The sequence below is a fragment of the Puma concolor genome, chromosome E2 (genome assembly GCF_028749965.1).
Source record: "Puma concolor isolate L17-30 chromosome E2, mPumCon1.1.hap2, whole genome shotgun sequence".
Taxonomy (NCBI): Eukaryota; Metazoa; Chordata; class Mammalia; order Carnivora; family Felidae; genus Puma; species Puma concolor.
Window position 1 is genome coordinate 13,898,970 of NC_141681.1, and position 13,161 is coordinate 13,912,130.

The 13,161-nt window shown below is 41.0% G+C and overlaps 1 protein-coding gene and 1 long non-coding RNA gene across 4 annotated transcripts in view; one reads left to right on the plus strand and one right to left on the minus strand.

The window, feature by feature from the left end:
- The window catches only part of IL34 (interleukin 34), a 79,872-nt gene that overhangs the window by 13,023 nt on the left and 53,688 nt on the right, over positions 1-13,161 (plus strand). The gene's annotated exons all lie outside the window — the stretch shown is intronic.
- Positions 10,713-12,974, minus strand: LOC147573387 (uncharacterized). Its single transcript, XR_015244705.1, has 2 exons — positions 12,866-12,974; positions 10,713-10,971 (listed from the first exon to the last, which is right to left on the minus strand). It is a non-coding gene; the product is annotated as an uncharacterized LOC147573387 (long non-coding RNA).

Below are 13,161 nucleotides of genomic sequence, written 5' to 3' on the forward strand. Positions count from 1 at the left end.
TTTCTCTCTTCCTCTTTCTCTCCCCTGCCCTCTCTCAAAATAGATAAACTATATAAATATCTATATATCTATATATCTATATCTATATCTATATCTATATCTATATCTATATCTCGTGACTTTCTGCCCCTGACATGGAATAGCTCTTCATTTATTTAGGTGTTCCTTGGTTTCTTTCATCATAGCTTTATAGTTTTCATTATATAGATCTTCTACATATTTTGTTTATACCAAACTATTTCATTGTTTTGGTCCTAACATAAGTGGTATTGTGTTTTTAATTTCAAATAGGTGATATATATGCACAGGAAAAAAAAATTCAAGAGGTACAGACTGGTTTACAGCTTCCTCTCTGTATCCTATTCTTTAGGCCTCTGTTTTCAACTATCCAAAGACATTCACTGATGCTAGGTTCTTTTTTTTTTTTTTTTAATTTTTTTCTTTTTAATGTTTGTTTATTTTTGAGACAGAGACGGAGCATGAACAGGGGAGGGTCAGAGAGAGAGGGAGACACAGAATCCAAGGCAGGCTTCAGGCTCTGGGCTGTCAGCACAGAGCCTGATGCGGGGCTTGAACTCACGGATGGTGAGATCATGACCTGAGCCGAAGTCGGACGCTTAACTGACTGAGCCACCCAGGCGCCCCTGATGCTAGGTTCTTGTGGGTCTTTCTAGAAATTGTATGCACATACTCAAGCTCATATGAATATTTACTACTAATTCAACAAACATTCATGAGCATTTGCTATGGGGCAAGCACAGGAGCTGGGGCCAAGAACAAAAGGAAGCCCTGCTCTCATGGAGCTTATATTCTTTATAGTTGGTACCACCAACTATAAGAACTCTTCGTGGCAGGTATTAGTATCTCTGTGGGAGGGCTGAGGGCCAAAGGAGGACTCTCTGGGCCAACTAAATTCTCCAAGAGCCTAAGGAGAGAAGCTGGGTCCTGCCAAGAGCTAGGGGCAGGGCTGCTCAAGGCCAGAGGAAGCAAATTCTGGAAGGGAGGGCTTCTTGCCAAGGCAGATAGGTACAGATGAGGAGGGGGTGAGGAGGAAGCTTAAGGAAGCTGCTAGACCAGTCTGGCCAGAGTCCAAGTTCCAAGAACTTGGAAATCCTGTTTCCAGGTGGCTGCATTAAAATTTTTTTTAAAAATATTTATTTTTGAGAGAGAGACATAGTGTGAGTGGGTGAAGGACTGAGAGAGAAGGGGGGGAGACATAGAATCTGAAGTAGGCTCTAGGCTCCAAGCTGTCAGCACAGAGCCCAATGTGGATCTCAGACTCATGGACCTCGAGATCATTGACCTGAGCCTAAGTCAGCCACTTAACCGACAGCCACCCAGGCACATCGGTGGCTGCATTTTAATTCCTTAATTTTCTTTCCTCTCTAGCTTCTTAGACACATTCTTCTGGGGACCAGCCTAACTTTGTTTGGCTGACATGAAGAAAAAGGATTTTTATCCATATAGAGACCAACACTGCCAGGGGAGTGGCCAGGGTGTCCCCAGAGGCACAGAAGGTCAGACAGGCCTGTGATGAAGAGCCAAAGAGAGGCAGTGGGCGGCTGAGGACTGAATATCTGAGTGGCAGCTCTCGGCCAAGTTGGCTTCCCCACTTGGGTCTCCCTGTCAGGTTGGAGGTAACATTTTTTATTTTTTATTTTTTAAAATTTACATCCAAATTAGTTACCATATAGTGCAACAATGATTTCAGGAGTAGATTCCTTAGTGCCCCTTACCCATTTAGCCCATCCCCCTTCCCACAACCCATCCAGTAACCCTCTGTTTGTTGTCTATATTTATGAGTCTCTTCTGTTTTGTCCCCCTCCCTGGTTTTATATTATTTTTGTTTCCCTTCACTTATGTTCCATCTGTTTTGTCTCTTAAAGTCCTCATATGAGTGAAGTCATATGATTTTTGTTTTTCTGTGACTAATTTCACTTAGCATAATACCCTCCAGTTCCATCCATGTAGTTGGAAATGACAATATTTCATTCTTTTGATTGCTGAGTAATACTCCATTGTATATATATACCACATCTTCTTTATCCATTCATCCATTAATGGACATTTGGGCTCTTTCCATACTTTGGCTGTTGTTGATAGTGCTGCTATAAACATGGGGGTGCATGTGTCCCTTCGAAACAGCACACCTGTATCCTGTGGATAAATGCCTAGTGCAATTGCTGGGTCATAGGGTAGTTCTATTTTTAGTTTTTTGAGGAACCTCCATCCTGTTTTCCAGAGTGGCTGCACCAGCTTGCATTTCCACCAACAATGCAAAAGAGATCCTCTTTCTCCACATCCTCGCCAACATCTGTTGTTGCCTGAGTTGTTAATGTTAGCCATTCTGACAGGTGTGGGGTGGTATCTCATTGTGGTTTTGATTTGTATTTCCCTAATGATGACTGATGTTAAGCATTTTTTCATGTGTCTGTTAGCCATCTGGATGTCTTCCTTGGAGAAGTGTCTGTTCATGTCTTTTGCCCATTTCTTCACTGGATTATTTGTTTTTTGGGTGTTGAGTTTGGTAAGTTCTTGATAGATTTTGGATACTAACCCTTTATCTCATATGTCATTTGCAAGTATCTTCTCCCATTCTGTCAGTTGCCTTTTAGTTTTGCTGATTGTTTCCTTCACTGTGCAGAAGCTTTTTATTTTGATGAGGTCCCAGTGTTCATTTTTGCTTTCATTTCCCTTGCCTCCAGAGATGTGTTGAGTAAGAAGTTGCTGCGGCCAAGGTCAAAGAGGTTTTTGCCTGCTTTCTCCTCAAGGATTTTGATGGCTTCCTGTCTTATATTGAGGTCTTTCATCCATTTTGAGTTTATTTTGTGTTTGTGGTGTAAGAAAGTGGTCCAGGTTCATTCTTCTGCATGTCGCTGTCCAGTTTTCCCAGCACCACTTGCTGAAGAGACTGTCTTTTTTCCATTGGATATTCTTTCCGGCTTTGTCAAAGATTAGTTGGCCATACGTTTGTGGGTCCATTTCTGGGTTCTCTATTCTGTTCCATTGATCTGAGTGTCTGTTCTTGTGCCAGTACCATACTGTCTTGATGATTACAGCTTTGTAGTATAGCTTGAAGTCCAGGATTGTGATGCTTCCTGCTTTGGTTTTCTTTTTCTGGCTATTCGGGGTCTTTTCTGGTTCCATACAAATTTTAGGATTGTTTGTTCTAGCTCTGTGAAGAATGCCGGTGTTATTTTGATAGGGATTGCATTGAATGTGTAGATTGCTTTTGGTAGTATCGACATTTTAACAATAATTGTTCTTCCTATCCAGGAGAATGGAATATTTTTCCATTTTTGTGTGTCTTCAGTTTCTTTCATAAGTTTTCTATAGTTTTCAGTGTATAGATTTTTCACCTCTTTGGTTAGATTTATTCCTGGGTATTTTATGGGTTTTGGTGACACTGTAAATGGGATCGATTCATTGATTTCTCTTTGTGTTGCTTCATTGTTGGTGTATAGGAATGCAACCGATTTCTGTGTGTTGATTTTATATCCTGCCACTTTGCTGAATTCATGAATCAATTCTAGCAGTTTTTTGGTGGAATCTTTAGGGTTTTCCATATAGAGTATCATGTCATCTGTGAAGAGTGAACGTTTGACCTCCTCCTGGTCAATTTAGATGCCTTTTATTTCTTTGTGTTATCTGATTGCTGAGGCTAAGACTTCCAATACTATGTTGAATGACAGTGGCGAGAGTGGACATCCCTGTCTTGTTCCTGACCTTAAGGGGAAAGCTCTCAGTTTTTCCCCGTTGAGGATGATATTAGCATTGGGTTGTTCATATATGGGTTTTATGATCTTGAGGTATGATCCTTCTATCCCTACTTTCTTGAGGGTTTTTATCAAGAAAGGATGCTGTATTTTGTCAAATGCTTTCTCTGCGTCTATTGAGAGGATCATATGGTTCTTGTCCTTTCTTTTATTGATGTGATGAATCACGTCAGTTGTTTTGCAGATATTCAACCAGCCCTGCATCCCAGGTATAAATCCCACTTGGATGTGGTGAATAATTTTTTTAATGTATTGTTGGATCTGGTTGGCTAATATCTTGTTGAAGATTTTTGCATCCATGTTCATCAGGGAAATTGGTCTCTAGTTCTCCTTTTTAGTGGGGTCTCTGTCTGGTTTTGGAATCAAGGTAATGCTGGCTTCATAGAAAGAGTTTGGAAGTTTTCCTTCCATTTCTATTTTTTGGAACAGCTTCAAGAGAATAGGTGTTAACTCTTCCTTAAATGTTTGGTAGAATTCCCCTGGAAAGCCATCTGGTCCTGGACTCCTGTTTTTTTGGCAGATTTTTGATTACTAATTCGATTTCCTTACTGGTTATGGGTATGTTCAAATTTTCTATTTCTTCCTGTTTCAGTTTTGGTAGTGTATACGTTTCTAGGAATTTGTCCATTTCTTGCAGATTACCCATTTTATTGGCATATAATTGCTCATAATATTCTATTATTATTGTTTTTATTTCTGTTGTGTTGGTGGTGATCTCTCCTCTTTCATTCTTGATTTCATTTATTTGGGTCCTTTCCTTCTTTTTGATCAAATTGGCTAGTGGTTTATCAATTTTGTTGATTCTTTCAAGGAACCAGCTTCTGGTTTCATTGATCTGTTCTGCTGGGTTTTTTTGGTTTTGATAGCATTAATTTCTGCCCTAATCTTTATTATTTCCTGTCTTCTGCTGGTTTTGGGTTTTATTTGCTGTTCTTTTTCCAGCTCCTTAAGGCATAAGATTAGATTGTGTATCTGAGATCTTTCTTCCTTCTTTAGGAAGGCCTGGATTGCTATATACTTTCCTCTTATGACCGCCTTTGCTGCGTCTCAGAGGTTTTGGGTTGTGGTGTTATCATTTTCATTGACTTTCATATACTTTTTAATTTCCTCTTTAAGTGCTTGGTTAGCCCATTCATTCTTTAGTAGGATGTTCTTCAGTCTCCAAGTATTTGTTACCTTTCCAAATTTTTTCTTGTGGTTGATTTCAAGTTTCATATAGCATTGTGGTCTGAAAATATGCACAGTATGATCTCGATCTTTTTGGACTTACTTAGGGCTGACTTGTGTCTCAGTATATGGTCTATTCTGGAGAACGTTCCATGTGCACTGGAGAAGAATGTGTATTCTGCTGCTTTATGGTGAAATGTTCTGAATGTATCTGTTAAGTCCATCTGGTCCAGTGTGTCATTCAAATCCATTGTTTCCTTGTTGATTTTTTGATTAGATGATCTGTCCATTGCTGTGTTGAAGTCTCCTACTGTTATTTATGGTATTACTATTGATGAGTTTCTTTATGTTTGTGATTAATTAATTTATATACTTGGGTGCTTCCATATTTGGGTGCTTCCACATTTGGCGCATAAATGTTTACAATTGATAGGTCTTCTTGGTCTGTAGACCCCTTTATTATTATATAATGTCCTTCTGCATCTCTTGATACAGTCTTTATTTTAAAGTCTAGATTGTCTGATATAAGTATGGCTATTCTGGCTTTCTTTTGTTAACCGTTAGCATGATTGATGGTTCTCCATCCCCTTATTTTCAATCTGAAGGTGTCTTTAGGTCTAAAGTGGGTCTCTTTTAAACAGCATATAGATGGATCTTGTTTTCTTATCCATTCTGTTACCCTGTGTCTTTTGAGTCCATTGATGTTTAGAGTGAGTACTGAAAGATATGAATTTATTGCCATTATGATGCTTGTAGAGTTGGAGTTTCTGGTGGTATTCTCTGGTTCTTTCTAATCTTTTGTTGCTTTTGATATGTATATGTATATATATATATTCATATATATATATATTCATATATATATATTCATATATATTCATATATATTCATATATATATTCATATATATATTCATATATATATTTATATATATATTCATATGTATATATTCATATATGTACTTGCAGGGCTGGTTTAGTGGTCACAGACTCCTTTAATTTTTGTTTGTCTGGGAAACTTTTTATCTCTCCTTCTATTTTGAATGACAGCCTTGCTGGATAAAGAATTCTTGGCTGAATATTTTTCTGATTCAGCACACTGAATATATCCAGCCACTCCTTTCTGGCTTGCCAAGTTTCTGTGGATAGGTCTGCTGCAAACCTGATCTGTCTTCCCTTGTATGTTAGGGACTTTTTTTCCCTTGCTGCTTTCATGATTCTCTCCTTGCCTGAGTATTTTGTGAATTTGACTATGATATGCCTTGTTGATGGTTGGTTTTTGTTGAATCTAATGGGAGTCGTCTGTGCTTCCTGGATTTTGATGTCTGTGTCTTTCCCCAGGGTAGAAAAGTTTTCCACTATGATTTGCTCACATAACCCTTCCACCCCTATTTCTCTCTCTTCCTCTTCTGGGACCCCTATGATTCTGATGTTGTTCCTTTTTAATGAATCACTGATTTCTCTAATTCTTAAATCGTGCTCTTTTGCCTTAATCTCCCTCTTTTTTTCTGCTTCATTATTCTCTATAAGTTTGTCCTTTGTGTTGCTGATTCTCTGCTCTGCCTCATTCATCCTTGCCACTGATGCATCCATCCCTGACTACAGCTCAGTTAGAGCATTTTTAATTTCATTCTGGCTATTTTTACTTCTTTTATCTTTGCAGGAAGGGATTCTAATCTGTTTTCAACTCCAGTTAGTATACTTATTATCGTGATTCTAAATTCTGGTTCAGACATCTTGCTTGTATCTGTGTTGGTTAAATCCCTGGCTGTCGTTTCTTCGTGCTCTTTCTTTTGGGGTGAATTCCTTTGTTTTGTACTTTTGAAGGGAGAAAAGGAATTAATGAGGTAGAAAAATTGAAATTAACAAAATTAAAATTAAAAAAAATTAAAATTAAAAATTAAAAAAACACACAAAAATCTAATAGATGATGCTAGATCCTAGGTGTGTTTTGGTCTGGGTGTTGAAAGTGGTTTGACAGAGGAAAAAAAAGGGGGGGAGAAAGGAAATCGTTTGAGATTTTGAAAAAATGAATACACTGAAATAGACTAAAATGAGATGATGGGAGTAAAAAAGAATTTGAAAAAATATACACAAAAGTGAAGAATATAGTAGAAAAAAATTAAAGAAAAATATTTTTTTTTATATTTCAGTATATGAAATTTATTGTCAAATTGGTTTCCATACAACACCCAGAGAGAAAAATATTTTTAATAAAAGTTAAAAATAAATACGAGTTTTTTCATTTTCTGTATTTAAGAAAAAAGAAAAGAAATGAAAAAGAAAAAACAAAAAAGAAAAAAGAAAAAAAAAGAAATCGTTTGAAAATTTGAAAAAGTGAATACACTGTAGTAGACTAAAATAAAATGATGGAAGTAAAATAGAATTTGAAAAAAATTTATATAAATAAAGCAAAAAATATAGTAATAAAAATTAAATAAAAATATTTTTAATAGACATTGAAAGTAAAAATGAAATTTTTCTCTTTCTGCATTCAAGAAAAAGAAAAGAAACGAGAAAAAAGAAAAAGAAAGAAAAAAAGGAAATTGTTTGAAAATTTGAAAAGGTGAGTACACTGAAATAGACTAAAATAGAATGATGGAAGTACAGTAGAATTTGAAAAAATTTACACCAAAGTAAAAAATATAGTTATAAAAATTAAAGATTTTTAATAAAAATTGAAATTAAAAATGAATTTTTTCTCTCTGTATTCAAGAAAAAAGAATTGTAAAAGAGAAAAAGGAAAAAGGAAAAAAAAAGATAATTGAATAGATGAACCTGCTAACAGATTGAAGTAGGGCTGAAATTGCTTCATTTTCTCCTAGAAGTCAGTCTATGTAGCCCTTTATAGTCCATAAACTAAGCTGGCGGTGAGACTTGTGTTCTTGAAGAGCGAAGTTGGCCTAGTTGGGCAGGGCTCAGTGTAACAGCTCTGCTCTCCACTAGATGGCGCTGCTAGCCTACTGGGGTGGATTGTTGTGGCGCTCCTAGGTGCTTATGCGCATGCACAGGAGTGGTGAAAATAGCGCCACCCAGCTACCCAGTCTGTTTCCCCCACGCAGATCAGATATCGCGCACCTGTCCTCTGTCTTCAGCTTTTGTCCACTCCCCGCTTTTTACTCTCTGTGACCAGGCCCCAGGCAGTACCTCTCTCCCATGTTTTGTCTCAGATGTGGCTGTTTTCCCCAGCCCCTTACTTCTGAAGGTCTGCGGCTTTGGCCCCTTTTGCCCCTCTGCGGGAGGGTCTCACCGAGCAATGGCCAAATGAGCATTTGCCGAATATCGGCTGCACCCAGGAACGCCTGCTGGACCCTGTTGTTGCCGGTGCCCCGAGACCATGGCCAGGTGCCAGCCCGCCCCAGAAAAAGTTTGTGAGACAGTGTAGCAGCAGCGTCTCAGGGATTATGGAAAATCACAACACACATCTGGCACCAGGCTTCACTCTTAACAATCTTGCCCCAGCACCAGTGAATGTGGCCGCCTTCTGGGGTCTGCTGGGACCAGGTGGCTTCAGCAGTCTCTACCAGATGTCCTTCCAGCAGTGGAACTGCTTTTCCCTGTGTGGCCCGAGAACCTCCCGGACCCCACTCTGTTCCTGGGGATTTGCCCTTCCCACCAGAGTACCGCCAGCTATCGAGCTGCGGAGTTGTAGCCTTTGCGCTCCCCTTGTTTACAGTCTTAATGGAATTTAAACCCTCTCCTTTCTCCTTTCTCCCTTTTTAGGTTAGTCCCTGCGGCTGTTTCCAATTTTCCACTTTCTCTCCAGCTGCTTTTGGGAAGGGGTACTTTTCCTGTATCCTTCCCCAGTCTCTGTCTTCTCTCCGTCCGCAAAAGCAGTTCCCTACCTTTTGCAGCTTCTCGCTCCCCAAGTTCAGCTCTCCACGCCGCTTACCTGCTGAATTCTGTGGTTCACGTTGTGCAGATTGTTGTGTTAATCCTCCATTCAGTTTTCTAGGTGTGTAGGATGGTTTAGTGTTGGTCTGGCTATATTTCACGGACGCGAGACACACAAAAAGCTTCCCTGCTGTCCTGCCATCTTGGCTCCTCCCCTGGGGGTAACATTTTTAGACATGGCCCTTGACTCTCTGGCATCCCACTTCCCACCCGTGCCTCAAACATTAGAGCCATTGGATGCCCTACAGCCATATGTATGCTGCCCTGCACCCATCCCCTAGCCCTGCTAAGAATTTTTGCGTCTGGTTATTTTGTGTGTGTCATACATGTAGTAATAATAGCTCATCACTGATCAGGACGAGGGCCAGTGACTGAAATTTCATTCCTGTTTTTACACATGAAGAAATGGGCTCTGAAGCCAAATCTATGCTTCTGCTGTAACACTACATTGCCTCTGTAGTGTCACAGAGCACTCTCTGTAGCGCTCCGGGTAGAGGCACATGCAATAGGAGTCCTTCTGTCCAACTTGGTATGTTTGTACGTGCCTCACTTAAGCAGCTCAGATGCTGACCCTCTGGCTGAGCTGAGACCCTTCCCCTCTGTTTGGCTGTGGGGTAGTTCTCTGGCTCTCGACTCTCCAAATGGTGCTGCTTAGGGCCATTTTTGACTTGGTTATAGTCTTAGGACCCACCTTGTAAAGAGGAGTTACTCCTTAACAGGGTTTGACTGATTTTATGGTTCTTACTACAAATTGTCAGGTAGGGCCAATGCAGAAAAACTGCAATATTTTATCAATGAACATGTATCAGACATATGTGCCTTTTACCAAATAGAGCTCTTTAATTCCTACAGGCAGAAAGGATTCACTTACATGATGATTACATTCTATACAAACGTAAGCAATGTGTCCTTCAGCCCCTGCTTCTATTGAATGGCACCCATTTTACTGAGTAGATGATGGTTCTTTATACATTTAGATTCCCTGGAATACATGCACCAGGGAAATGCCTGGGAGGCCAGCGTCTTTAAGAGACAGTTCTTAAAAGGATCTAGGACTTTTTTCCATCTAGGCATGGTTCAAATTGCATGGGAGAACTGCCCCTCAGCCCCTTCCAGGCACATGAACCTCCATTAGACCCCCCCCCCACCCGCCTTAGATGTTATCTTCCTTTGTCACGGGGCTTACAGGGCGATGGTTGGTATGTTGGTACTCTTGCCTCCAGCTTCTGCCTTTCACTCATCTTGCACATCAGTGCTCCCTAAATTAACGTTCTTATCAGGTCATTCCCCTGCTCAAGAATCTGCACTGGGTCCCTGCTGCCTGTCACATCAGTAACTGCTTGGCTTTCAAGACCACCTGTAGTGTAGCCTTGTCTTGCCTGTTCAGTGTAGATTCCCATTATACCCCAACACAGCTTCTTTGCTCCAGATGAATAACCTTCCCTTTGCTGTCCAGAGTATCTGCTATGCGGGCCTCTTCTCCATGCCTTGTTCACTTTATCCCCACTTCTGCCTCCTCAGTGTCTTTTCTCTTCCCCATTATCTACCCTTCATCCTATAGCCTAATTATCTATCCCCTTTCCTTGCATGAAGCCTCCTTTGACCAGCAGGTCAACTCCAGTACATTTCTTCTCCAAACACCTATGATGTTTATTGTTCACACCATAGAGACTGGCCTTTAACTATTCTGCAGATGTTCTTTTGGTCTGCTTCCAAGATCACCACCTAGACTGTGATTTCTATAAGAGCAGGGAACTGAATACCCCATAGTGTAGAATGGGCATATATCAGTGCCTGAATACTAGCCATTAGCAGTCAGGCATTGCGCATGGAAATATTCTGTAACCCTCAGGCAAAAAAGCAAGTGAACGACAGGGCTTTTAGTGTTACCATATTCTATAGATTGCAAAATACACCTTTCCCTCGCTTATCACATTTTAACATCTCCTTTGGAATCAGGATCAATGGCATATCATGATATAATTGATAGTTCAGTTCCTCTTCTTTGTTTTTTAGTGGAATATAAAATATTGGTGCATTTTGCAGTCAGTTGTGCATTAGACTTGATGAAAAGCACTGACTTGATGGTTACTTACTGGTTGATGTGACAATCTGTTGATAGCTGTTTCTGGATTGGACCTGGGAGAAAGCATTTAGGAGAAGTGAGGGGATGTTGGATGTTTTATTGGGCCCAGAAGCTTCCTGAATCTGAATTGATTCACCTCTTCCTCTCCTCCATTCTCGTGTTCCCTGTGTGTGCTGCTTCAGAGACTGATTCCTTACTAATTGGAATCTTAGCATCACCAGTCCTGGTGGGGTAGTGGGCCAAGAGGCTGTCTTCCCTCTCCTGTGAGGAGCCTTCACATGGGCTTGGCAGAACCAAGGTGTCTGACTAGCCAGCTCAGCTGCTCAGCTCTGAAGGCAAGAAAGCTGAGCTCCCAGCCCTGAGTAAAGCCAGACTGGGAGGGATTAGGGGAGACTGAGGGCAAGGGCCACAGCCTCTGAGGAAGCACAGAGGACCAACCCATCCATGGTGACGAGGAATGGCTCCTTTCTAGGCCCATCGGCCCTGAGCTCTGGCCGGAGTGGCCTGCCCTGACCAGCTCAAGTCATGCATGCAGACTCTGGGTTCTGAGTTTGAAGTTGCAGGGTGCTCAGGTCACTCCGCCCCCATCCAGATCCTCATGGGCTCCATCCCCTGAAGCAGCTTCTCTTGGCCCCACAGGCAGTCTCCTCTAGCAGCATAAAGCTGCTGGGCAGGGGAATGTGGTCTTTTCCTTTTGTTTGCAGACCATCCCCTAATGCAGAGTTATCAGCAAGAGCTTTGGGGCCAGACGTAGTTAGATTTGATTACTTCCTCTCCTATTTGTTACCATGTGACCTTGGGCAAGTTGCCAAACTTTCTGAGATTTGGTTTCCTCATCTTTTTTTTTTTTTTTTTTTTTTTGGTAGATGGCAATTTTAATAATAGCAAGGGGAACTTCTATATGAAAGCTGGTCTTTTTTTTTTTTTTTTTTTATGCGTGCATTCTTTTTTTTTCTTTAAATCCAGTATAGTCAACACACAGTGTTAATATTAGTTTCGGGTGTACAATATATAGTGATACAACAATTGTATACATCACTCACTGCTCATCTCAATAAGTGTACTCTTAATCCCCTTCATGTATTTCCCCCATCCCCCTACCCACCTCCCTTGGTAACCATCAGTGTGGTTTCTTCGTCTTTAAAATGAGGGTGAGAATTCTAACTCTGGTGTGTGTGTGTGTGTGTGTGTGTGTGCGCACGCGCTTGCGTATGTAGGGATTAAGTGACAAAAGTAACTAACATTAGCCACTATTATTATCATCGTTGTCCCATTGAAGGTAGTCCCAGCTCCGTCCTATGGGCCTTGCCCAACATTATCATTGCAACTTTTATGGGCCCCACACATCCCTGAACCAGAGGCAGCACCATCTCCATGGCCCTCCCCCAATCCTGACAGAGAGTTCTGGCTGTTTTTCCCTCATTCTGCTGGGTTTCACTGAGAATTCCTTGTGTGTCCACTGGGGGCTGTGCCTGGTGAATGCTAGAGCTCTAGTTCCAAGGGAGAAATAAGGCAGGAGGCATGAAAAGTTCAAGGCTAAAATAACTCATGCAAGGAGAAAGAAATATAAGGGAGATTCCTTTTCAGTAAGGTGGAGGATTTGATAGTTTGTGGGGAAAAAAACTCTCTAAAACATCTGGAAACTTAGGATAGAAAACAGTTGACATGCTTTTTATGCATAGCTGCATGGAAATAGGATAGCCCTTGGAGAAGAGACATAAAGGGAAGTTGACAGCCTGTCTGGGCAGGGAGTGAGATAGCTTTGCCTGCTCTGAGCATCTTTTGCTGGTCCGGATAAGGCAGGGATTTGCGTCTGAATAGCCATAGGGACAATGGACACAGTTTTGATCTTATATGAAGCAGAGAGGTAGAACTGTGACTCCCACATACATCTGGGACCCTTCCGGGTTTAAACTTCCAATGAAAGGCCAGAAAAAATACACTCACCTTCAAAGGCAGCGAGCAGGAAGCTCTTCTAACCTGGCCCGGGTTTGGTTGGGGAAGGCCTCTTCTGAGAAATTTATAACCACACTCCTGCCCTCTTTTGAAATTGCGATCCAACTTACACTACTCATGTGATTCTAGAGTCTCTAGGCCAGGAAATTCTAGGCTGGAAAATTCATAGAGACAGAAAGTAGAATGGTGGTTGCCTAGGGATGAGGGGAGGAGGAAATAGGGAGTTGTTTAAAGTTGCTAGGGTTTCTGCTTCCCAAGATGAAGAGTCTTCGAGGTTGGTGGCACAA